At 44.2% G+C, this 27,179-nt stretch overlaps 1 protein-coding gene and 1 long non-coding RNA gene across 2 annotated transcripts in view; both read left to right on the forward strand.

The window, feature by feature from the left end:
• The first annotated feature begins 975 nt into the window (after nucleotides 1-975).
• LOC120380486 lies at nucleotides 976-4,263 on the forward strand. The gene is made up of 3 exons (XR_005587781.1): nucleotides 976-1,495; nucleotides 1,630-1,720; nucleotides 3,607-4,263. It is a non-coding gene; the product is annotated as an uncharacterized LOC120380486 (long non-coding RNA).
• A 5,358-nt stretch (nucleotides 4,264-9,621) lies between these two features.
• TMCC3 (transmembrane and coiled-coil domain family 3) overlaps nucleotides 9,622-27,179 on the forward strand; it is a 217,200-nt gene continuing 199,642 nt past the window's right edge. Inside the window, exon 1 of the mRNA XM_039495994.1 lies at nucleotides 9,622-9,729. The gene's annotated coding sequence lies outside the window, so the exon portion shown is untranslated. The remainder of the gene's footprint in view (nucleotides 9,730-27,179) is intronic.

Consider the following 27,179-nt stretch of genomic DNA (forward strand, 5'->3'; position numbering starts at 1 on the left):
CTTTTCTTTCGGTGTCCCCTTCAGTATGTATTCTCAGTCCAATCATATTCTTGAGGCTTTGGCACTCTAGGGTCATTAGATACTAGATACTCTAGGTAAGGATGTAAGGGGATTCTGCATATGGGCTGGCCCTCTGTGGAGCTCTCTCCCAACCCTCAGAGCGCTGCACATGTAAAAAAATCCTCTCCCCTGATCACTATTTCCAGTACTGGGACCTTCCCCATCCCCTTCCTAGAGGGTTGAGATCTGTGCTCTCTGGGTTAAGAGTTTCTACTCGTTGGTCAGATATACCTTTTCCTAGCAGCTCTCTCTCAGCTACTTTGTGTTTTACCAGCCGGGGGAAGACCCCTCCCCTCTGCCAGCTGGGTCATTTGAATTCTCACAAAGCACCACGACCTGGAAACTTCCTGGAGTCAACCAGTTCCTTGGCTATCACAGGCATGGGAGCCGCATCTTGACTTAAAGAGACACAGTTGCTTTTCACAAGCATGTCAGGACCAGCGTGTCCTGGAGAACTGGGACCTGGAGTGGGGTACCCTCTGTCACTCCATTCCCGAAAACTCTGCTATATAACTGATCCCCTGCGGGAGGTCAGTTACACAGTTCCCATTCTGTACCTGTGCTCCAGGCTGCATGTCTGGATGCACAGGTACTGAATCAGCCACTCTGTCCTTGGCTTCCTCTCCCAAGTGACCAGTGAGGAGACATCCAAATGCTCCCACTATTCCTTCCCCAGTTTCCTTCTCTGAGCCCCCACATTTAAGACACATCTCTCTATGCTCCCTAGAGTGGGATCAATGCCTTGTTCAGCTGCAACGTGGTGGCAGCTAACAACCTGGACAGTTATCTCAGTGATAGGCACCCAACCATCTTCCCTTCCTGAGATATTGCCTTCAGCTGCACTGCAGTTGCTGGTCTCAATCTCCTCCACACCTGGAAGCATGCTGCTTCACCCTGCTGCAGAGGAATCAGAGTCTTTCTCCCTTTTCTTCAGCAATTCCTGGGACTACCCTTTTCCTCAGGGGTCCCAGCATAATATTCCTTCTTGCTGTGGGCAAACACCTTAAAAGCCTGAGCCACATGCAAAAAATAATTTCCAATAAGCATGTCAACAGGAATATGGTCCACTACTCCCACTGTTAGAAACCGATGGTTTAGCAAGTATATTATGTGCATTTTGGCCAAAGGCACAAGAATCCTGACACCTCATACTAACAAAAGCTCTGCCCTTTGTCCTGGCAATATGTCACCTTCTTGAATTATGCTCTGCTGAACCACAGAAATTTCTGCACCTGTGTCTTCCCATCCTAATTATTCCTTGCCATTGATCTTGACAACCTTAATGTGCTCCATGTCTCGTTCTGCAGAGGCTAATCCCACAAAAGCAGTATGATAAGTGCCAGGCACTTGTTAGGTTTCTGTGTTGAGGACAGCAGAATTAACATGGGCTATTGGTTGCTGGCTTCCTCCCAGCACAAGGGGATTTATTCTTCAGGTGATCAGTAGAATTACAGTGATAGCACCTTTTGGACTCTTCTCTTTTCACAGGAGATTGGGGTTGGGGATTAGAGGAATGGTTTTGGGGAGGTGAGTGCCCAGCTGCCTAGTGACCCTCCTTTTTCCCCACAGGTAAAACAGTGACCCTGCTTCCCACCAGGTTTAAACCCCTCTTTCTGTGGTTTACTCTCAATGGATGCCTGGGTCTGCTCAAAGTCATCAGGTAGAGATGCCATCTCATCCACAGTTTTCACCTTTTTGTCCCATAGACACTGTTTAATGTCATCTTTACACATGCTTAGGAAATGCTCCTGAGCAACAAGGTCAAACATTTCTTCAAAGCTTGCAACCCCTTTTCCCATCAGATCTTTCATCCTGTTTACATATTCCCCATTAGTCATACCAGCATTTCTCTTAAGATGCCTAAATTTCACCCTATATGTTTCAGGGGTAATCTGAAATTGTTTTAAAACTGTTTATTTGAATTTAGCATAATCTAAAGCATGCTGAACTGGGGTTTCATTTAATATATTCAGAGCTTTACCAGTTAACTTTGGAACCACCGTGGGGATATTTTTGTCTTCAGGAATCTCATGAATCACATACATTGGTTCTGTTTTTCTAGTAAGTCCATTTGGGGTTTTGGTCTTCTCTCTCTTTCCTCAGGCTCCTTGGTTTTCAGTTCTAGGGCACACTGATGTGCTGCTGCTTCTCTGACCGTCTCTACTTCCTTCTCCTTTAAGTCTCCTAGGTGAGCCTCAGCTGCTTTAGCTCCAAGATTTGCTGATGTTCTCTCTTTTTCTGCCACCTGAAGTCTGTACAGCTCTAACTTTGCAACTTCATCACTCTCTCCCATCTTTCTGCCTTTTCTGTTGCTACCTCCCTTTCCCAAAATAAGCAAACAGAAAACAAACTTGTAACCTTTCTGTTTGACTGTTCTGAGCCACCATGCTTAAAGTCTCACTTAAAATCTTTACACCAGTGTATGAAGTGGAAATCTCATTCAGAACAACAAGCTGTGCTTTTCACGCTACTCTCTGTGGTGGCAAATATGGGGGTTCTAGGGTGCTACTTTGAGATACAGAGTGTCACAGGTAAAGTCCAGGGGAGAGAGTCTCAGCTGGTGAAAATTGTCATTACTCCATACAATGGAACTATGACCATTTCCATTAGCTGAAGATCTGCCCCAGGTGAGGCATCTCAGCTAGTCAAAGCTCAGCTCTGGCCAACCAACAACGAGCTGTGGTGTTGCTTGCCACCTTTCACTATTGGCCCTCTCCACCCATGACACCCACATTCTACCTTCATCCACCCGTTCTTGAAGTAAGGAGTAAGTGCTTAGTTCTTAGTCTTTTTGTAAAAAATCCTCTTTAGAACCCAAGGAAGCCGCAAAGAATCCTGTGGCACCTTATAGACTAACAGACGTTTTGCAGCATGAGCTTTCGTGGGTGAATACCCACTTCGTCGGACTTGCATCCGAAGAAGTGGGTATTCACCCACGAAAGCTCATGCTGCAAAACGTCTGTTAGTCTATAAGGTGCCACAGGATTCTTTGCTGCTTCTACAGAACCAGATTAACACGGCTACCCTTCTGATACTTTAGAACCCAAGTGATGCTAAGGGCATGATAGAAAAGGCACCTGTGTTTTAACGAGCATTTCTGTAGAAACAACAGATGCCCAAAGGTCTGTGACCCACAGCCACTGCAGCTGTTTTTATTCCTCTTAATTATTCTAGTCATTCCTCCTAATTCTTTTACAAAAGTGTTAATTGAATTAGGCTTATCCAGGAAACCATCTGTAAAAGGGAGGCAAGCCCCTAAGTGACAGAATGTGCAGCAGAAGGGAAAGTGTGTGTGAGAACTCGTGTCAGAACCAGTAATATTTAGGGAGAGGCGCACATGTAGTCCAACAACACTATTGTGGATAGGTCAGTGAATGGTCAGATAACAGGTGGCATTTTTTAAAGCACCTAAGTGACTTTGGAGCACAATCCCATTGAATTTCACTGGGACTTGTGCTCCAAAGTCCACTTCAGTGCATTTGAAAACACCACTTATCTTTAACATAGTAAGGTTTTGACAAAAGCCTTTACTTTAATTGTTTACAGAAAGCAAGCAAACATCTCAGATGGGAAGAAAAGTGTCCTGAACCAAAGAGGATTAATACATAAACTGATAGGTTGCAGCAGATGATTCATGAGGAGCCAGCCATCAGCATCCCCTAATGCAGAGGAGCCAAGAAGCAAACACCTCAGAGGCCAGTCTTGACCAGACCCAATGAGAGCAAAATAGTATTAACAACCTAAGATGTAATGAGATGGGTCTGGGTCAGCATGAGAAGAGAAGCCCAGAGGATTTGACTGATCATCTATCACCTAAACATGGTGTCTGTGTTACAGTATTACATAATAGTCTGTGATAACCATCAAAGAGGTCTAATAGATTATGAAAAATGAGCCTTAAAGTAGACTGACTAGTCTAATTAATCAGTGTTTGGAAGGAGTTTTGTTAATCTGAGAAAATGAAAGATGACCATTATTTAATACTTATATTATGCCGTAAAGTTCTATTCAGCATGAATGTCAGAGTCTGGCTCAGTACACACAACTTATCATCCTCACTCAAAAAATAATGGCCTCTTCCCTCTTTTCAGCAAAAACTTAATAGGAGAGTGCTGTAATGTTTCCTACTGTGAAGACTTCATTTGCTATATAAAATACATTGCAGAGCACTTACTAGTTCACTGGTATTATCAGTCACTTAAACAAAACTGCTCGTCAAATAAATGAATAAAATACATTTCATAATGATTTGCCCTGACTTGTGTTGTGTGTTTTGCTAGACCACAAATTTGCAGAATTAATTAAATTGCAATAGGTCTCCTGTGTATTAGTGAAATTCTGCTGTAATACATGATGCTGAAATTATTATTATAGAGAACACTGGCAGACACTAATTTAACTATACATTCCTTTATTAAATCCAAAGGCTGAATATTATTTCTCTAAACATGTCTAAAAGGCTAAATAATAAGCAATTACTTATTACTAAACAGTAACAGACATTCATAAGTATTTGATCAAGATACCCATGAAGGGACTAAACCCAGGCATGCTTACGCCAGGTTGGTAGGCTCCAACTTGGTCAGGTAGGTATTAGAAATGAACCCTTCAAGCACTAACCCTTTTATACCTTGTAACAAACAGCTGGAGTAATTGCCAATTGATAACTTTAGCCAAAAACCAGAATTGGGGTAACTACTCTTTCAACATGCACATTCCTCCTTTATTATGAACCATCCTGATAACTGGGGTTGCTCTTCTATCTTATCACTTACCTGTGATACCTTATCACTTTCAAATCCAGTTTTTCCTAACTAAGCCATATTCTTTCCAGGCCTTTCCATGATTGCTGAAAGGCCTGCGCTTTACATGAGCTACAAAAACATGTATTTTTATTTTTAAACTAATTCAACCTTTGTATTACTTCAACTACAAAATGTTTTTCTTCCTTCCTACACATGGGAAACTTTATAGCTAACTATATTACAGGATGAGACATGCATCATGCGGGACTGTGATGATACAATGCATTGTTACGAGTGTTTGACAGCCGTCTAAAATGCTTGCTTCTGCCCTTCCAATGCATTGACGCAATTTGTTACTTCTATCTTCCACCATCAGTAACTGGGCATTTGTATGCACATGATGGATAAGCACTGATTAGACCAAATAAGCAATGATTCACAGCCATGCACTGCAGGGCGAGAGCCACAACCTTTAATTATCATTTGAATTTATTTTTTAATCAAGGCTGAATATCTTTCTAAACTTCCAGATGAATTACTATTTTAACTTGAGAACTTTTAACTCAGACAAAAACATTATTGATAGTAAAAGATGTGAACTGTTCACTAAAATATTTTCAAGTTGTATTAGGTGCCATTTTTGTTGTTGTTAAACTCTACATTTCTGTAACCGTTTAAGGTCAGAAGGGACCAATAGATCATTTAGTCCAGTGGTTCTCAAACTTTTGTACTGGTGACCCCTTTCACATAGCAAGCCTCTGAGTGTGACCGCCCTTTATAAATTAAAAACACTTTTTAATATATTTAACACCATTATAAATGCTGGATGCAAAGTGGGGTTGGGGGGGGGAGGCTGACACCTCACGACCCCCTCAGGGGTCCCAACCCCCAGTTTGAGAACCCCTGATTTAGTCTGATCTCCTGTATATCACAGGCCACCACCACTCAATGCTTGAAATTAGGCCAAAGTATTACAGCCCCCAGGAGACTAGACTATTATGTGCCAGAGGCAGAGAACAGGAGGGACTGAGCTGCACCAGTGCCTGAGACTCCTGCCATGGCAGGGAATTCATTAAGTGAGCTAGATCCTGATAACCTTGACAAGTGACCTGCACCCTACTCTACAGAGAAAGTCTACTGCCAGTCTGATCTGGGGGAATATTCCTTCCTGACCCCACATAACTGTGTACATAATAAAAGTGATTTGTCTCTAGCTGATGGTGAAATGTGAAAACCTTTCAGTGCTTCTTGTCAGCAGGGACAGGCTGGGCAAAGGAGTGCACAGTTTTAGTTTCTATGGTCTTGACTCAAGAAGGTACTTAAGCAGGTGCCTGGCTTTAAGCCTAGGAAGTTGCCTTTATCAGGGTGCTTGACTTCAGAGGGACAGCTCCTCTTAGAAAAGAGATTGACAAGAAATGAATATTGGGGGGGATCCGCTTGAAGATCAAAGCTGCACTGAATGAAAATGTTTAAAAGGCATGAGATCAAGCTGCTACTTCTGTGTTTATTACTATTTAATATTCTTAGCCTTTGCTACCCAGTTTCTGTCCTACTTTAAATATTAACAGCTGCTCCTGCAGGGGAAAAATGGGGAGAGAGAAAGAGTACAGTTTATTTGTGGGGAGACACTGTTTTCTTAACTGATGAGTCAATTAGATGCAGCAATGAGGGACTTATAGGCACCTAGATACACGAAGCAGAGGGGTGCTGTGCTAGATATCAGAATGAATAGATACATACACACAGGGTTGGCTGCAGTGGGGGGAAATCTATTGTTAAAATAAACCAGGGATGTGTAGCATTAGAAGGGCTCTCCTGAGTCATTGAGTCCAGTCCCCTGCTGTCATGAACAACTCTGTCATATAATGCTGTTCATAAAGTTATCAAGCTCCGTCTTAAAACTAGTGAGGTTGATTACTTGATTAGTGCTTGCAGTTGGCTTTTCTTCAGAGCCTGTTGTGTAGAGCTGCACTTTCACTGCCACTATATGGGAAACTGGGAGTGGATGCTGATGCACCTGTGTTAGGAGAGAGGTGCTATTTTGTCATTCTCACATAGATGTTTGTGGAATTCTCCAGTAATGTGTCAGCATCATTAGAACACTGGAGGGGGAACTCTCTGATCAGGTAACAGTGAGACTTTAATCAAAAGCCCCCCTTCTTGGCCCCCTGAGAAGACATAAACATGTATTTCCAATCCAGTCCATGACCATGCATGAGCATAGTTAAACATTAGACTTAATAGGACAAACATACAGGTAATATAACTTTGTAAGAAACAAGCCCAAAGTTCCTAACACTGTGCCCATCACTGAAGCTTCTGTAGGCATCTTCGTAATGTCCATTCTATGCTCAGGGAAAATACCCATTGAAAACATCTTTCTAGGTTATGGAGGTATTAAGGTAAAGAAGGTCCATTGAAATCAACCTGAAGTTTTAAATTGCCTCTTTTCATAGATCCCTTGCAAAGCAAAGTACTAGTGTTGCCAATATGGTTCCGTGATCTGATCCCACATTCTTTCCAGCAGGGCTGGCCCTAGGATTTTTACGGCCCTGTATAAAATAAGAGATGAAGCCCCTCAGCAGTGGGCCTGCTGCCAGCAGCACTTTACAAGAGGAAACGCAATCAGGCAGCTCCTATCCATCCATAACCCTTCCCCTAGCTGGCTGCCTTTTTTCTTAGCTAACCCATTCTTGACCCTAGTTCTTCTTCTTGCAGCCCCCCAGGCTCCAGCTGGTGCTCACTCCACCCCCTTCTCCTCTATTGCTCCAGCTGTTCTACCTGCCCTAATCACCCCTAAGGCACCAGCTGTTCTCTCCTTCCAAATCCAAGCTGACCCCTGCCAGGCGTGGCCAGAGGCAGGTCTCAGGTGGCTGGCTGATGATTGGAGTGACTGACTGCATAGGATCTTGGTAGCTACAGCCTTGGGTGTGATCTGGGTGAAGGGGGAACTGAGTGCTGCCCTGCAAAGAGAGAGACCCTGCAGCCTCCTTCCTGCTAGATCCTCAGCTTTCCACGAGCATCTGAGCTCCAGCTGCCGCCCTACTACACCAGCGGGGCCACCCTGGCTGCGGGAGAATGGGCAACATCTCCGCACGGGGCTGGTGATCTGCGGAGCAAAAACGTGGATCTGACTGCAGCTCCATGTCCTTGGGTCCCCTCGGCCCTGTGCTTAGAAGAGCCTGGTGGCTGCGTGGTTTCTTCTCTGCTGCTTGCTTGCTGCTGTAGTGTCAGGCTGGCCCAGGGTCCTAGAGCTATGAGTTAGTGTTGATTGCAAATAACGGCACCCTGCTTGCCTGGGCACCTGCACTGGGTACCACACACATGTGCGAGCAGAGTGGGCTCTGGGGGCGCAACTAGAGACTCCAGTGCCTGGGGAGTCAATGTGTGCTTGCAAGATCCCCCTGCAAGAAATGTGCTGCTGTTGTCTGGCCAGGGAGTGAGAGGCCAGGAGAGCACATCACCTGTGCAAGGAGCTCGGCCCAGGCTGCCCAGCATGCTGCGAAAGGTAGGAGTGCGCCCTGCCCCTGGCTCAGCAGATCGCTGCAGGGTAGGGAGATCCCTGGCCCCACCTGCAGAGGAGTCTGACTGACTGGGCACCCGCTGACTACCGGCAGCCAACAAAAAGCCAGCTCCTGCCCAGATCGGACTGACATGACACCGGCATCACAGCTGTTGGTGCTGGGGAGGGGGTAGATGCAGGACATCTGTGCGCTCTGCCCCTGTGAAACGTGCTCACCGGGATCCTTTGGGCCGAGTACTTCTTTACACGCTGAGTTTCCCTGGCAAGGCGCCAGCTGCAGGCAGCCGGGGGGCGGGAAATCTCATGGCCCTGGGGAAGAAGAAGCGGGAGCGGCCCCACGCGCGGCTGTGAGCAGCGCGGCTCCCCCACCCCCAGCAGCGAGGCTTTGCCCGGAGCGGCCTCCTGGCTGCCCTGTGCGGGTCTGGCCGCTCGGGGGCTCCAGGAGCCCAGCTTGAGCCTCTGCCGGAGTCGGCTTCCCAGGTGTCAGCGTCTCGGGCTCGTCCGCTCTGTTTAAGGGGGGCACAGGGGGGAGGTGTTGTCTGTACACGCAACGAACTCGGGAGTGGAGGAGCGGCGTGGGGACGGGGCTCTGCAGGATGCAGTTTAACCTCGGTTCAATGCGGATCCCAAAGCACCGGCCGGAGTTACCGCACCGTGTGTGTCCGGACTAGTTGCTGGGGGGGGGTGTGACTCCCCCTTGCCGAGCTGTGCTCGCCAGCCCCGGGCCTGGATGGGGAAGTGTAAGTGGGGGCCCCGTGGGGGCGTTTTAGGAATCGCAAAGACGAGCTTCCCCGGCTACTTCGCACTGGCTGAAGTTTCTGCGCTGTAGAAGTGTTGCGGAAGCCCTGGCGCGTCCGGCTCCGGGCAGGATAATGAGTCCGGGGGGTGGCGGGCCAGACCCCCCAGCCCTGGGGCTTGCTGGCGCTGGTTTCCCATAGCCGGCCTGGGCACAGGCTTCCTGAGCGTGCTGAAGCGTAAGTGCCCCGCTGCCTGCTCAGGTGGGGCTGGGGGCAGAGAGCTCGTTAAGAGGGGGCGCCTCGTCCCCTCACCTTTGGGCAGGAGCCGCAGCGCCTCTTCTCAGCTCCCCGCTCTGCATCCAGCGCCGGGCACGCGACCAGCCAGAGCAGGGCCGCCCCGCTGGCTGCTTTAACGGGGGCCGGGAGCGGAGCGTGGCCAGAGGCTGCAGGGTCAGTGGGCTGGATTTAATGGGCTCCCTTCTCGGTCCAGCTCTCTGAGGCCGCAGCGCTGCGCCCCAGCCCCCTGGAACCGTTGCTGGGCTGTTGGGAGCCTTGGTCAGGGGGGGATCAGTCTGTGCGAGTTGTTTCCCGTGTCTGCTGGAGCACGGTGACCACCATCAACCTCGCAGGCCAGCGACTGTGCCTGTCTGCGGAGCAAGAGAAGGTGAGCAGGACAGAGCCTGAGCAGTAGCAAATCACGTTGTTTTCATAGCAGCCCTGGTCTTACAATGTGTCACTTCCCTCTGGAACAGCAAATGAGTTGTGCTATGTGAAGGGGGGGGGGGTGAGACAAAAAGCAACCGGTTAACCTGCAGTGCAAATGTCCCCATGCTAATCAGGTGAACCAGGGAGAGTTTCTCTACACTGCACAGTTAATCCTAGTTTTAGTCTCTCTCTCTCTCTCCCCTGCTAACTATCCAAACAAAAACATCTGACCTGGGTTCAGAGATGCTTTAAGCATTAGAGTAGCTTGCCTGGCAGGAGGTGTGGGTGAGAGCCTGGCTCTGCCTTAACTCAGGTTAGTAACCCATCCACTCTGCAAGGAGGGCCCAAACTGAATCACTCAAGTGCTGATAGTCCTCCAGTGCCTTCCCATATTCCCAGTGCTCTGAAACAAGTGTGTGTGGGTCTCTCGTCATCTGGGAGAGGAGGATGGTTAAAGGGTGCCCTGCTGAGACCAGCTTGATTTTGTATTTATATATTTGGCCAGGCCTGTGATCCCTCGGCACCCCCATCCTCTACTTTAAGCACTGGTAATTCCCCTGGAAGGACAGACCCATTCTCCTGCAATTGACCCAACTGACTGAGAGAGATTCCTAGAGCATCTTTGCAAGAAGAACCATGGAATATGCCCCCATGGTGCCTATAGAAACAGTGAGGACCCAGTCATGTGGGTAGGACTTTGTGGGGATACTCACACCCAGGCTAGGCTCAGTTTGGTGCTCAGACCTGGGTGCCAGTCACCTGTGTTAACTATGCAGTGTAGACATAGCCAGAGGTTTGCTTAATGTGAACTCTCCAAAATCATCAGAGGAATTAATACTTTATAGATCTAGTTCCCTACTTAAACTGGGAGATTCACATTGTCAGAGATGAAAGTGTTGAGGGTCACTAAAGCCATCGTAAACCCCCAAGTCTGATGATAGTGAAACTTTCCCACTCACAGCTGAAGCCTCTTCCAATTAATTCCTTTTAGAATTTAGTTGCCATGACTGCAGGTACTGAAACTGATGTTACTTTTGCAGGGTCTGAGTCAGCTTGGCAGCACATGCTATTGTTTATGGCATTTAGGAAGCTTGAGAATGTGAAAAGGGCTCTACCTCCTGGCCCCACAGCTGGCTAAAAATCTTACTATAAATGGGAGGCAAATCCAGCTGGTCAAGGGCTTGGTGTGGTGCGATTGGAGTTGGTGAAAGCTTCTCCTGTGAGTGAATTGCTGGGCAGCAGAAGATAAGGTCTTGGAAGCAGCCATCTGCAGGGAATGTTGGTGCGTGGTTTTTCTTGCATGCGTCTGTTGTTTGTTGCACAGCCACAGATTATTTCATTGTTGTAGTAGTTTATGCATGAAGAGATTTCAGGAAATTGGACAGTTCTCCATTCCTCATGCTGTGCAATAGATGCTTGCCAGCTAATGCCATTTACTTCAACGTGCACACAAGGCATTTTACTGTTAGTGGAGGAGGAGAGAGGTATGGAAGAAAAATGTGCAGGTGTGAATTGCAGCTTGATGCTGCTGCATGGCTTTCCTCTCTTTTGGGCCTGAGCCAAAGCCTATTAAAGTCAATGGGGTCTTGTGATTTGATAATAGGGAGCTTTGGATCAGGCCCTTACAGCGCTGAACTTATTTTTCTCAGTTGTCCCTCCTCATCAATGCAAGTGTAACTCTGGGCTGTCCCAAGCTGGAGTTCCCGTACGTACTGCAAATTGGTTACATCAGGAAGCTGATGAGTAGATCTCAAAGCCCAGATGGATAGGATTCATTCCTCTAACAATGCTTTTTGCACTTCCTTGTTTCCTCATTCTGTGGTGCTGTCGCATGCTGTGCTATGCATTTAGGCCTCAGTTAATGTTATGCATTTAAGCTTTGGATAACTACAGCACCTAACAATAGCTGAAGCTGCAAAGCAGTCCACTGAATTCAGTCATTAAACCTTCTCTGTTTCTGCTGTGCAGGGATGATGACAGTATCCCTGTGCCTTCTCTAGCCCTTCTCTCTGTACTAGGCTGGAGTTTGATGGTTGCGCTCAGTCTGGCAGTGCATAGCCTCAATCATCTTGTTTGTTTTGCTTTGGCTATCTATTTTCATTGTTTGTTTTTTACTTTCCTAGCTTAGGGCAGTTGGCACATTCTGCTTCACTTCCTTCATTCTGAAAAGGCACCCTCCGCTCTTACAGAATCCTGAAATGTGCCAGTAGTAACCTATTTTACAAATCCCTCCAGGGTGCATTTTGTATCATTAAAGTGTGGCTCATGGACAGATTGGGCAAGAGAGCTCTAAGAGAAAGCTGACTAATTCTAGCCTTTCACTGTGATTAATGTGGAGTAATTAATTCATTTGTTGAATTTCTTCTTTCCTCCGTGCCCCCCCCCTCCTTTTTCCTAAGAAAGAAATGCAAGTTTAGGCCCTTGACTTTAAATTGTGAATATCAAAGTCCAGATCCTGGGTTTGGCAAAGTGAACTGCATGTAGCACCGGGAGGAATTATGGGTGAAAGGTGTCTGAGTCCCCTTTCTACGTCCCTAATTCTGGGGCTGCCCATTTGGGGGTCCAAAGGCTGTTCTCAGATACTTTTGCAGGACTATCCTATTCTATAACATACTCCAGTCACTGCCCCTCTCTCTGCCAGACTGCTCCAGAATTATCTCTAAGGTTGTGACTAGTTTTATGTCACCTTGCGGGGGTCCACTATGACAGAGGCAGCTATGGGAGTGGCATAATTAGGGAGTTAATGTGGGCTGAGACTCTCGTCCTAAAATGATGATGCCAATGTTCTGTAGTGACAAAGGTAATAATGAACAGCTGTGTGAAGAGCCTTTCAACAGATGTTAATTGTTTTTTTTTTTTTAATAAATACTTTTGGTTCTAGGGTGTGGTGTTAGAGGAGAGCTTCCTTTGGAGCTTAGGTGGCTTCATTGGCTTTCTCTCCTGGCTTTAGGCTGGGATTTTTTGGTGTACTTTTTTTATTTTTATTGTATTTATTAACAGATCTGGTCTTTTAGAACAGAACTCCTTGTAAAACTTGTTTATCTCTATTAAGATTGTAAAACTTAGTATATAAATTGGCCTATGGAAGTCCCCCTGCTACCAGTCATTTTCTTTGTTTGTGATATTGATCACATATTGTGGTTGCAGCTTTTCTTCTTAATTTCCCTCTTCTGCCTTGTCAGCTGATAGTCAGTCTTCCATTGTCTTGGGCTTAGATCCAAAATTCTGCTTTTCTTACATTTAGATGCATCTGCCCATCCCTGTACTATAAATTAATTTTAAGGGGAGTTGGGTATCACTGATAAAAGAAAAACACATTAATAGAATTTTAATGTAGTTAAGTGTGGGGACCATTTGAGCCATATGTTCTCCCACACTTCAGTTGGTGTCTGTCAACTTTCCATCACTTCAATTAACAAAGCAATCTCTAAATGTTACTTATAGAAGGGACGGTAAGCCATTTTGTTTTATGGTTGTAGTGAGTAGTTCTTCAAATTCCCTCAATTTTATGTATATTTGCCATTTTGTGGGAATGGGGTGAAAAATGTCTAAATTGTAGGTATTGATGTACTGAAATCTTGGTGTTTGTGTTTTTTTTTTTTTTTTTTGCAAGTTGCATTTCATCAGGTGATCTAAATATATTGTCTCTAAACAGTAGGCTGAATTTTGATATACCTGTGAGGTCCCAAATGTCAAAACTTCCCAGGCTTTGGGTTTGAATTCTATATTCTCTACAATGGTTGTTAGAGGTGATGGTATAGTTTATTTAGAAAATTAAGCCCATACCCAAGTTTCTACTGTTGCTTTCATAAAAGGGTGGTTATATTCATTTTATCCTATGGGATTTCTTTATCCGGGAATCATGTAGAGTTTGTTTGCACAGCAGTGAACTTGTTCTATCTCTACCCACTGTTTACTAGGGTTTGGTGTTACACGGTAACTTAACTTTCTGGTCTGACTAGCTTGATATTAGTGCTTTAATGTGTGGTAAAGTCTCCCTTTTGCCATGGCCTTTGAATAAAGCAGATTGCTTAACTCTGGGTTTCTAATTTCCCCAAATTAATTTATCATAGGTTGCTATTGATCTAAGAAACTTTCTGGGACTAAAACTGGAAGAGTTTGGAAAAGGAAGTTAATTTGGGATAAGAGATTCATTTTAACTGCTGCAATTTTGCCTAACCATGAAATTATATATTTTGACCATTTTTCAGATGTTTAGATTTTTCTTAATCAAAGGAGTATAACTAACTAATATTATATATCTTGGTATCTTTTAGAAATGTGTATTCTCAGCTACCTCATTGAAGTCGTTATCTATTTGTATTTGCTCTTTATATCTTTCTGTAGGTCAGAGCCCACACCTATATCCAGGAGTTGTGATTGTCATAACTTATTTTAAATCCAGATACTCTTTGCCAAATTAAGATGACCTCTTGCCGTTCTAGTAGTCTGTGAGGTGGATTTATAACAAATACTATGGCATCTTCTGCACATAACACTAATTTGTGTTCTCTGTTTCCTATTGTAATTCTATTTGCTAGGATTATTCCTGATCAACTGGGCAAATGACTTTGTTACCATAGCAAAAATAAGAGACAATAAAGCACATACTTAGTATGCGCCTTTAAGAAGGGGGAACATTTTCTGACATCCATTTACTCTTATAGTAGCAGCATATGGGTTAGAATATTGGACAGAAATGCAGTTTTGAAATTTAGGGCCTAAGCCAAATGTATCTAGAGTGGTTTTTAAGACCTGTTAGTTTATTCTGTCAAAAGCTTTTTCTGCATCTAGTGATAAATTAGGTGGGGGCTTAATAGTAGAGTCTGCAAAGAAGATCAGGTCTAAGACTTTGAAAATTGTCCAGTAGCTAGCTGCCTGTTTAGTACAAATGCTGTCTGGTCCCTGTTGATAAATATTTTTTTCAGTCTATATTAAGATATTTGCCAGAACTGAAGCATAATTAAATCAAAATTTAAAAAAATTATATTGGCCTTGTTTTGCAACTGTCACGTGGCTGACTCATTCAATTTGTGATCCACTATAATCCTCCTTTTTCAGCAGTGCCACTGCCTAGTCGGTTATTCCCCATTATGTGTTTGTGCATTTTGTTTTTTTCTTCCTAAATTGTTGTACTTTGCACTTGTTTTTTTTAATTTCTTCTTGTTGATTTCTGACCAGTTCTCCAATTTATCAAGGCTGATTTGAATTCTAATCCTGTCCTTCAAAGTGCTAGCAAGCCTTCCCAGTGTAGTGTCATCCACAGACTTTATAAGCATACTCTCCACTCCACTATTCAAGTAGTTAATGAAAATATTGAAGAGTACTGGACCCAAGACAGATCCCTGGAGTATCCCACTAGATACACTTTCTATCTGACAGTGAATCATTGATAACTGCTCTTCTTGAGTACAGTTTTTCAACCACTGGTCCACCCACCTTACAGTATTTTCATGTATACCATATTTCCTTAGTTTCATTATGAGAATGCCATGTGGGACTGTATCAAAAGCTTTACTAAAATCAAGGTGAATTGTGTACACTGCTTCCCTTCCCTCCCTCATCTGTTACACCAATAACCCAGTCAAAGAAGAAAATTATATTGGTTTGGCATGATTTTGTTTTTGGCAAATGTTAGCTATTTTTTCTCGCCCTTTTATCCACTAGATGCTACAAAGTAATTGTTTAATAATAATTCTAATAGTACTTCTAAGTAAACTTTTTTTAATCCTATTTATGATTGCCAGACATCCCCAAGGGACTTTCACTTCCTTATTATTTCAACACTTTTTTTCATACAAACCACTTATTATTTTAGTCTTTTTCTCCGTCTGTTATTTCTAACCCACCAGCCAGGCCTACAGTCAAACTGCAACATAATGAAATGCTTGGCACCTGTTTCTTTTTTTAATTGAGAGGCTCTTGTGTAGGACAGTGTCTTGTCAACAATGAAAAATAGGGATCAGGGTGGAAAAGTGATGGGGCAAGCAATGCTAGATTCTAGAAGAAGTGGATCCAGGCAAATCTAGATATTTTTGATGGTAACGAACCACTGTGATTTCTGATATACTGCAGAGATTTTCAATTTTGGAAGCCACTGGTGTGTGTAACCTGGGAAGGAAGAATGAGCAAAAAGCCTATCACCTCAAAACATTTGCAAAGGTGGTAGAGGAAGTATTGTCTACGTCTTCAGAAGTGATTAGTAATGTTGAGTACCTCATCGTCTGCGTTCTGAACTCGGGACACTTTAAAGGAGCCTGATTTTCAGAGGGTGGATGTGTCCTGTATTTCTGAAAATCAGGCTCCTTTAAGGTGTTCCAACCTGGGCACCTAAAATCACTAGTGACCTTTGAAGTATTATGCCTGTATAATATTTCCAAACGATGCCTAGGAATGAGGCAGTAGCCACAATCCTTTCCTAGATGCCTAAAGACTGGTCGTATTAGTTAAAGCTGATGTAGTAAGCATTTCACAAGGATTTCTTATGTTCTTTTTGTGTATAACACACACACTTGTCTGTAATAAAGACACACGTATATCAGTTCTAAGTATTTCTAAGACCACCCCCCATCACGTTGATATCTAAACAGTGTGAAACTGTGGACCAATTTCTTGGCTAGCCTAAATAGATCTCCACTGATTTCAAAGAGGTACACCAGTTGAAGATCTGATTCTTTACATTCCATCCTCGCCTACGTCTGCCCCAGTTCCTGTAGATTCGAGCCAGTCCCAGATAAATATACCAAGAAAAAAATATTGAAATGGAGAGAGTGCTGCCTCTGCTCCACCAGCCAAACAAACTAGTCGGTGTTCTCACTAATAGTCAGGTCACTCAGTGAGTGATGCTAGATGGAATTAACAGAAAGAAGTGGAGAAACTGGGTTTTCCAAGCAGCCACAGAAAAACCAAATTCTTGGTCCTTGCTGTTCTCATTTCTTTGAACTTTTCCCCCAGCTTCTTTCACTGGATGACCTACCTCTCTGAATTAAGGTAAATTCAGCTAATTATAGGCCAGTTTGTTTAGCTGAGGCATGCAGTCCCCAGAACACCAAGCTGCATTTTGGATTTAAATTCTCATTGGCTACTGCCTCCCTGTTTGGCATTTTTCCTGTGTCTCTCTCATTTGTTTTCATCTGAGAATGGAAAAACCTGTTTGCATAGTAAATTCTGTTGCAGCAATTCAGCCTGACAAGATGTCACCAGCTGATGACTGGTATAGATTAAATCCATTCTTAGAAAAGAGATTGACAAGAAATGAATATTTGCGGGTAGGAGGAATCCTGTTGAAGATCCAAACGGACTGAATGAAAATGTTTAAAAGGCATGAGATCAAAGTTGCTACTTTTGTGTTTATTACCATTTAATATTCTTAGCCTTTGCTACCCAGTCTCTGTCCTGACTACTTTAAATATTAACAGCTGCTCCTGCAGGGGAAAAATGGGGAGAGAGAAAGAGTACAGTTTATTTGTGGGGAGACACTGTTTTCTTAACTGATGAGTCAATTAGATGCAGCAATGAGGGACTTATAGGCACCTAGATACATGAAGCAGAGGGGTGCTATGTGATATATCAGAATGAATAGATCTATACACAAACCGGGTTGGCTGCGGTGGGGGGGAAATCTATTGTTAAAATAAACCAGGGATGTGTAGCATTAGAAGGGCTCTCCTGGGTCACTGAGTCCAGTCCCCTGCTGTCATGAACAACTCTGTCATATAATGCTGTTCATAAAGTTATCAAGCTCCATCTTAAAACTAGTGAGGTTGATTACTTGATTAGTGCTTGCAGTTGGCTTTTCTTCAGAGCCTGTTGTGTAAAGTTGCACTTTCACTGCCACTACATGGGAAACTGGGAGCTGATGCTGATGCACCTGTGTTAGGAGAGAGGTGCTATTTTGTCACTCACATAGATGTTTGTGGAATTCTCCAGTAGCATGTCAGCATCATTAGAACACTGGAGGGGGAACTCTCTGATCAGGTAACAGTGAGACTTTAATCAAAAGCCCCCTTCTTGGCCCCCTCAGAAGACATAAACATGTATTTCCAATCCAGTCCATGACCATGCATGAGCATAGTTAAACATTAGACTTAATAGGACAAACATACAGGCAATATAACTTTGTAAGAAACAAGCCCAAAGTTCCTAACACTGTGCCCATCACTGAAGCTTCTGTAGGCATCTTCCTAATGTCCATTCTGTGCCCAGGGAAAATACCCACTGAAAACATCTTTCTAGGTTATGAAGGTATTAAGGTAAAGAAGGTCCATTGAAATCAACCTGAAGTTTTAAATTGCCTTTTTTCATAGATCCCCTGCAATGGAAAGTATTAGTGTTGCCTATATATAATATTCCGTGCCTCCAATTCTTCTCGGACAAAAGGCTTCCTCCCTCCTCCCCCCGGACTCTAATTTGTTAAGGTCCCAGCTTTCCCATCCGTCCTGCCATTCTTTTTCTCCACAGCTCCAGTCACTGGTAACGGGTCATGTGCTCTGTGCAGCACTTTCCTTTGTTCCCTCTGCCAAGGTTGTGCATTGCGTAAGTGTGTGTGTGTGGGGGGCCAAATATCTCCCGGGATTTGAAGGAAGCAGTGGTAGCCGAGTGAGGAAGGCTAGGGCTATAAAGCAGTAGCTCAAGAACAGAGGTGATGGGTGCTATCAAAAACCTGTAGTGAGAATAGAAAAGCAAGTCCCTGTGCTCTGCCTTATAAACAGATTGTTCATGCTGGACAGTTACTGCTATGTGTATGATGGCCTTGAGCTGGAAACTGGGTAAACTGGCTTACAAGGGGCATCCTAAATATATCCACACCAACTACTATCCTTTTTTTATGGGTCCAATTCTCTGCTCCACTCCAGACTTCTGTCTGACCTTGGGTAAATCACTTAGCCCCTCTGTGCCTCAGTTCCTCATCTGTGAAATGAGGATGCTACAGTAACTCCTCACTTAATTGCTGATCAATTAGGGAACATGTTCACTTACAAGAGAGCATTGCACAACTTTAATGTTTGGCAGCCGCCTGCTTTGTCCACTGCTTGCAGAAAGAGCAGTCTGTTGGATCGAGCTGGTGGGGGCTTGGAACCAGGGTGGACTGGCAGGCCCCCTCAGCTCCCCACTCCCCTAAGTTCCCTGTGTGGCAGCCACCCAGCAGACTATCAATTGCTGGCAGTTCAGCTGTCCCTCCTCCCCCCTGCCATGTGCTGCTCCTACCCTCTGCCCTGGAGCTACTCCTGGGAGCCTCCTGCTTGCTGTGCATGGGGAGGGGGGGGTGCGCTGATGTCAGGGTGTCCCCCCGTCCCCCTGCTCCTTTACCCCATCCACAGAGGAGCGGGGGATGTGACAGGGCTCAGGACGGAGGAAGCTTGCTGGCAGAAGCTGCTGTCTCAACTTGCTGATCTACTTAAAAAGGCAGTGTACTTAGAGTCGGATCAGCTTTCTTAAAGGAGCAATGCATGTCTCTCTCACACACATGGTGTGTGTCTCCCCTCCCTCTATTCCTGCTGCCTTGTAAAGTGTGAGGCTACATTAACAACAATGTGTTAACCCTGGAGGGCTCAGCCAAGTGCTAGTTCATCATTTAGCAGTAAGGCATCCCCTGGGAACTATCCCACCCTCTTACTCCACCACCTCAACCAAGCTTCACCATCATCATTGCTGTGTACGGTATTAAATTGTTTAAAACTTGTACTGTGTGTGTAATGTCTTTTGTCTGGCAAAAAAAAATTCCCTGGAACCTAACTCCCCCCCCCACACTCACACTAAGCAAATCCAATTTCCCCATAAGAATTAGTTACACTTTTCAGGAACATAACTACAATGTTAAGCGAGGAGTTACTGTACTACTTATCCACCTCACTGATGATGTGAGGATAAATGCATGAAAGATAGTAAAGTGCTTTGAGATCTATTGATGAAAAGCATTATATAAGAGCTAGGTACCATTATTATTTAAATCTACATGCTAAGAATTGTTTTCCTATGGTTCTGGAGTAAAATTTTCAAAAGTGACTTAGGCCTAGATCAGTGGTTCTCAAACTTTTGTATTGGTGACCTCTTTCACATAGCAAGCCTCTGAGTGCAACCCCTCTGCCCCCCATATAAATTAAAAATATTTTTATATATATTTAACACCATTATAAATGCTGGAGGCAAAGCAAGGTTTGGGGTGGAGGCTGACGGCTCATGACCTGCCCCATGTAATAACTGCATGACCCCCTGAGGGGTCCTGACCCCCAGTTTGAGAACCCCTGTCCTAAGTCCTCTAAGGTGCCTAAGTCCCCCATTTAAGTGCCATTGAGGTTTTCAGAGCCACTGCTGAGCTACCTAACCCTGTGGGTATCTAAGTTTCCACTGCTTGGCATTTGCAAAGCTGCCTAAGCCCTGACACTGCTCCATAGCTAATGAGCAGCTCTGAGCCTGAGCTCAAGCCGAAGGCCCTGAAATAGGATTCTCAAACTAGGCAGGGGAATGCCTGTTTTGCCAGGGGGCCCAATCCTGTAGGTGTGCTCTGAGCACACCTTAGATGTGATACCTGTCAGAAGCAGCAGGAGGGCTGGATTCAGACCATTGAAACTCACCTGCACAAAAGATGGCTGGAGGCACTGGGGAAATGCATCGAGCAAGTGTGAGAGAGGTATCAAGCAGGAGAGAGAGAGAGAGATGGCTTTGGCTGCTAGGGCATGGGGTACATAAGTGGTTGTGACCTAACTTGAGCACCTAACTCCAGGTTGGGGTTATCAGTTGAAGACCCCAAGTGGTGAGAGGTACCTGTCTCTGGCCCATCAGCCAGGTGCACCAATCAACCACTTAGTCACTTAAGCCCTTCTCTCCTCACCCATCTCTGGTAGTTCGCTCCTGGCTAACTTAAGCAGATCTTCATTCAGCTTGCTGGCTTCTGAGGCTCCCTTGCATAGGAACCTAACTCTCCCCATGTATTGTACACAGAGCCTGAGTGTCTGGCTCAGGGCTGAGGAGCCCACTAGGCAGCTGAGCACCTAGGGGTTAGACATTGCATTGCTGAGTGGAGCAACCCCTAAGTACCTTTTGAGGCTCTGGGCCTTAGGGTTGTAATGCCTAACCCCTAAGTCACATGACTTTCAATGAGCCTTGGGCCACTTGGACTGAGCTCCTCAAAGGTATTTAGGTGCCTAATTCCCATTGGTTTCAATATCTTTAAGGATATGGGTGTTGTTTTCAAAAGCACCTATGTGACTTGTTACTGCTGGTCTCTCCTTACCTGCTTGCATTGCTAGTAAGGAAGCATGGGGGAAAGTGAGGGGATTAAGTGAGCATTTCCCCTCTCTTCCTCTTTGTTGTGATGTAAAGTGGTGTCTCAGAGCTTTCCTAGGGCCCACTGAACTTTGTTCTATCTGTTTGTTTGGCTAATGACAGTACAGTCAAGTGTGCGCCTCACCTGGTTCAGTGAGTGGCTCAGCTAGGGAAATGTGTAACTGGTCTAGAAGAGCGTACAGTAGACAGAAGAGGTGGAAAGGTTCTGAGGGAAAATAATAAGTAGGTGCAGGAAGAAATAAAATCTGACACCTATTGACTCTGCATGGCTAAAAAGTCAAGGAACTAAAATGTTTTAATGATTTTAAGTCAGCAGATATAACTGACTACACAGGTAGCATCTAGATCCGTTGGGTAAGAAAGTGCCATTTGCACAGGTTTCTCAGAATAGAACTGCACTCTCAACGGCTGTGTCCCCAAGCAGATTTAAAGCGCAGGACACATGCAGGCCTGCTAACAAAAAGTCAAATGCACCAGCCAGCATGGCTGTGCCAGCACTCTGGGATGTCCCACTCAGTGCAAAGGGGAACCTGAGAAGTAGACTGTGAATCTCAGTGATGACTAGGACCTGTGTTTTCTGGAAATTGCTGATATTGCTGTGGTTTTTTCCCAAAATTATCTTTCATTTCTGGAATCCTCTATTCCTTCAGATTTTCTACCTTGTGCTTCAGCCATTGGAGCTGTTTACTACCGATGCCAAAAATGGTTAAGCCTGAGGATAGAGTTAAAGAATTTGGCAGCACTTGAATGCTGGGATAGCTGCCCATAATGCAGCACTCCCACAGCTGCAAAAAAATGCTGCATGTGGCACCACACCAGCTAGCTGTGGTGTGTGTGTGGCTGCCAAAGATGTGCTGCATGTGGATGGAGGGAAGTTCTTTTATAATTTGCAGCACAGTTCTTGATCATGGTAAAAAGGATTGCATAGTCGACCACATTAAAGGTCTGTGGCGTGTTGTAGCAATAGAGAAAAGAAAATGAAGGGCAGAGAGAGGTGACATGACAGCAGCAAAGCAACAACTCACAATTACTGGTTTGCTTGCATGACCCCATGAAAATCAGAAATACAGGGAAAAGTTAGTACAAGACTGGGTGGAGGCCTGTGGCAGTGCAAACATCCCACTAGAAAAAACAGACAATCCCAAAATGCGAGAATTCCTAAATGAGCATGTACAGAATGGGGGCTGTGTCCTGCCAGCAAGTACACTGAGATGAGTCCATCTTTCCCGTGTCTTGAACTAAACAAGCAACAACTGATCACTGAATTGAAGGATCAGCATGTAATTGTGCATGAATATGCAGACAGCCTAAACTGGTATATTGTAATACAACTGATGAAGTTTCAGAAGATTGCCTAGCTGCTGCCAAGCTTGTAGAAACTGTGGAGTTAAACTTATCTACTCTACAGTTGCACAAGCTGTTGTAAAGACCATTGTACAACATGAAATTGACTTTTCAAATGTAGTGGCTTATGTGACAGAAACTGTCTTTGAATGACTTTTGCATGTACTTTGCATTAAGTGGCATTTTAACCAACTGAATTAATGTGATCAGCTGGGCACACATTACAGCTTTACTAGGCAAGTGCTGGCACTGTTTGCATACAGAAGTGGACCATCTGTGTGCTCTAATGAAAAAGCTGTTCTGCAAACCCCCACTTATACATGCACTTTTCAGAGACTACTTTATCGACCATGGAGTTGAAAGCCCGACATTACCTTCGGAACTGGCTGTAACAAGATGGAATACTTGGTTTAAAGCTTTAAACCATCTCAGCCCTCATATGGAGCACTACAAGAGATTTGATGCTCAGGATGTCAAAGTGGAGGACACCATAGCTGGTTTAAAGGAGTTAAGTGTTCTATTGCAGAGTGAATCACTTGTGGCAGATTTAATCCAAGTGGAAGCAACTTCACTTTTTCAGACACTACTTATGTTTAAATCGTGGTCGACGTTACCAATTGAAGTGTGCAACTTTGCATCTGATCTGCTGGCAACATGTCAGTACAAAGGACAGAATGCTCTGGACAATCTCAAGTGTCAAGTTTTTTGAAGTTGTGCAGAGAAGCTGCAGCGATACTTAAATACAAACAGCCAGCATATAGTGTTTTGTTTTAACGATGTGAGAATCCTTGATCCCAAGCCAGTTTGTGTACTCTCACAAGTTCATTAACTATGAACAGAGTATTCCCCTGCTGAGTTTTGTACCTGATAGTGAGTGGGCAGTTTACTTGAATGTTGCAAATGAACTTCCTAGTACCGATTGACACTTCTCTCTCCAGTTTTAGGAAAAGCATGGGCAAATGTTTGCCAAGACTTAGCTGGATTGCTTGTGGTGTTCTGGCAATCCTGTGCTGATGCTGAAGCCAGTTTCTCCACCTTGGGCAAGTGTTAAGCCTGCAATGTTACTGTATGTCATTGGAAAATATGAAGCATGTCCAAATGAGTTTTAATGTGTCCTAAGCATGTGTCAATGAATATTTGTATGCTGATTCAGGGCTGAAAGATCAACTATAGACATATTTTCTCTGCGTCAACTCCAAGAAAAGTGCAGAGAGCAAAACTTACCATTGCACATTTGCCTTTGTGGACATAACCAAAGCATTTGACAGTGAGCAGAGCAGGTCTATTTGCAATACTAGAAAAGAAAGGATGCCCACTAACCCTGTTTTAAGTCTTATACATTAGTTCCACAACAACATGAGAGCAACTGTCCGAAGTAGACCCAAACTGGACAACTTTGAGATGTGAAGCAAGGATGTGTTCTTGCCCCTACACCCTTTGGAATTTTCTTCTCGGTACTCTTGAACTGTGCATTTAAGGACATGAGAGATGGAGTGGATCTCCACACAAGATCAGATGGAAAACTCTTCAACCTGTCATGACTTAAGTCAAAGACGAAAGTTTAAAAAGGTGCTAATCAGGGAACTTCTATTTGCTGCTGATGTTGCCCTTGTGGTCCACAATGAAGATCTACTACAGGAACTCATGGACTGTCTTTCAAGTGCTTGTCAGGCATTTGCTCTCACCATCATCATTAAGAAAAACAGTTGCATTGGGACAAGGGGGTTCACAAGATCCTTCAATCACCTAGCTAGAAGGGCAAACCAGCTAGAAGTAGTCCAAAAGTCCAGCTGTTTAGGTTCTACAGTAACTGCCAACCCCAACCTCTCACTGGATGAAAAAACTAAATGTTCACATTGGAAAGGCTGTCACCACCTTTAGCAGACTGACTGAAAGAGCATGGAACAACTCAAAGCTTACCATCAAGACCAAAATGCTAGTGTACCAAGCTTGCATCCTTAGCACTCATGTATAGTAGGGAAACATGGACAACTTATGCTCATTGGGAGAAAAGTTTAAACCATTTCCACCGACGCTGTTTATGCCACTTTCTCAACACCAAATGGCAAGATAAAGTCACCAACACAGAGGTTCTTCAAAGGGCAAACTTATCAAGTGTGACAGCTCTGCTCAAGTAAAGATGACTGTGCTGGCTGGGCCATCTGAGTAGGTTGGAAGACTGATGCATACCCAAGGACATGCTATCACAGGGAACAAGAACAACAGGACAAAACCCTGGCTGGAATGATTTAGGTGAGGTTGGTCCTGCTTTGAGCAGGGGGTTGGACTAGATGACCACCTGAGGTCTCTTCCAACCCTAATCTTTTATGATTCTATGATATATCCCAAGCTTTACTATAAAGTCATGTGCAAACGAGAGATGAAGGAATTTGGAATTGATCTTGACCGATGGTCACTTGCCAAGATTTCCCATAACAAGTGGCACCACTGTCTCCATCAGGGCATCAAAGTCCATGACAGGAGCTGGCTCCTACAGCTTGAAGAGAGAAGAGCCTGTAGAAAGCAAGCAGTTCCCCAACCAAGATACATACATTTGCAATAACTGCCAAAGATCATGCAAATCTTAGATTGGACTATTCAGTCTTACGCAGCTCTACATAGTATCACAGCCTCTGCTTGAAGTGGGGTGGAGTGTATTGACCTTAAACTGAACTTTATGGTCCTGTACAAATTATTTGCAAAATATGTAATGAGCTGATTTGCATGAAATGTCACACATGGAGCTGCACCAAACTTGGCAGCTGTGTGAGAGCCTTGTTGCTCTGCCCTTAGTTCTGGGCTTGTGACAAAGCCACAGTTTAGCCCAAAAGATGCAGCTTGCTGGAAGAACATTGCCTCAGCAAGAAATTAATAAAAAGCAAACCCTTCAAATCACAGATCAAAAAGAGCAGGAGTGGCCCAAGGGGGTGGGAAGGGGGGAATTGCCTCCTTTACCTGGAACTGTTGATAGCCTCTACCAGATCATGAAATTGCAATTTCATGAAGTCTTTTTGTTCCTGTTAGCTAGGAAGGAGAATTGGCTGGGCTGAGGGGCCCAATGAGGAGAGTTAGTGGGTTCAGCTTGGGATAAATTCCTGATAACTAGCTGACATCTCATTATTTTTCTCCTGTCATTCCTTCCTGAAGTAGTTAGCAATTAGAGCAAAAATGGACTCCCTCACGTTGCCACTTGAAGTAGCTACTTGTGCTGAGAGTTGAAATATTTTTGACTGTGTGAGGTTGCTGCCCATCACCTCAGAGGAGAAATGGATCCTCTTCTTGAGAGCACCAGCTGGCGTGGCCCCGGGACGAATGAGTAAAAAAAACCCTCCAACTTCATCCCCAAGCAGTTCAGCTCAGATCAAACCAACAGAGTATCTATTTGGCACTTTAAGAGGATAAGTGGATGGTTACCTTGTTTCTGTTGTGGTAGAATTAAGCCTTCTAACAGCCAATGATATAGATCTCTCTCACTACTTGTTACTGCTGTTTATGGGAATGATCTGTCTCTTGAGTAAACATTGAGCTTAGCCTGTAAGCTACTCTTGACAATGCATTATTGTAGGGGAGGCAGGATCGTCTCGTGGTGGGGCTGGGAGTCAGGAGATGTGTGTTCTGTTCCCAGATCAGCCACTGATCTGATGTGTGACCTAGGGCAAGTCCCTCCAGCTGTTTCCCCTTCTCCCTTTGTCCTGTCTTGTCTGTTTAGAGTAGAAGCTTCCTTTGTGCTTATACAGTGGAGCCCTGAGCTTGGTTGGGGTTTACAGAGTCTTCTGTAATAGAAAACGTTTGGCTGGCCCTAGTTATTTTTGTCAAAATTGATTTTCAATGGAAAATTGGGTTTTTGATTAAACAAATATTTTTGCTTAAAGTGCCTGTTATCTGTTGAAAGTGATTGACCTTTTGGTCAAAGAACCAAAAAATCCTCCTAAAGCTGAAAATAATTGAGGGGGGGAAAACTTTTTTGGGTGAAAAGTCAAAATTTTCTGTGGGGAGGGGGGAAACTCATTTTCCAGCCCTCTCTCCTCATAATACTCAATAGTTTGATTCAGACAATCTCCATTTTTGAAAACCGGTTAGTGCCCACAATATTTATTTCTTACTGGCTTCAAACACAGGTGATTATCAGGAGTTCACTTCCCAGAGCCTCACTAGTTAAAGGTCTTTTTTCATATGGGCTATACACATCTACAAAGAAGCTCTTTTCTTCTGTCAGTTTTTTCCTTTTTTTGCTTGTGTTGTCCAAAAACAAGTTCCTTCATAAACTTCAATTATCTTTCCTCTTTGTATGGCCAAAGTTTCCAGATAACACCACTAATAAAAATTCATTAATATTTAAATGAAGTGTCCCCTACTGGCAGTCCTTTGGTACTAATCAGAATTCAGAGGGATTTCGTTTAAAGCTGACCTGCAGTGGAATTAAATATACATTTACAACCTTTTTATTTCTCCACGATGTATAAAGGAGGTGTAGTGAGGGGGAGAATTTCTCTTTTCTTAACTTTAGAAATTCAGGTCTTGTGTCTCTGATTTTCCTTGAAGACTCCATGGCTGCTGGATTTTGGGGGCTGTGCACTGGGTCAGTTTCTTGTTGGGAACAGAATTAGTTACATTCAGGGAAATTTTCTAATGTGATTTATTTATTCACCAAGTGTACACAAGTCTGTTTACCTTGAACAGAGATGACAAAAAACAAACAAAACTGCACACAGGCAATTCCACTTGTATAAACCCCAGCTAAGACACTACTGTGTCCAGTCTTGCCGCCAAGAAGCAGTG

This window comes from Mauremys reevesii, linkage group 1 (genome assembly GCF_016161935.1).
Source record: "Mauremys reevesii isolate NIE-2019 linkage group 1, ASM1616193v1, whole genome shotgun sequence".
In the NCBI taxonomy this organism is placed as follows: Eukaryota; Metazoa; Chordata; order Testudines; family Geoemydidae; genus Mauremys; species Mauremys reevesii.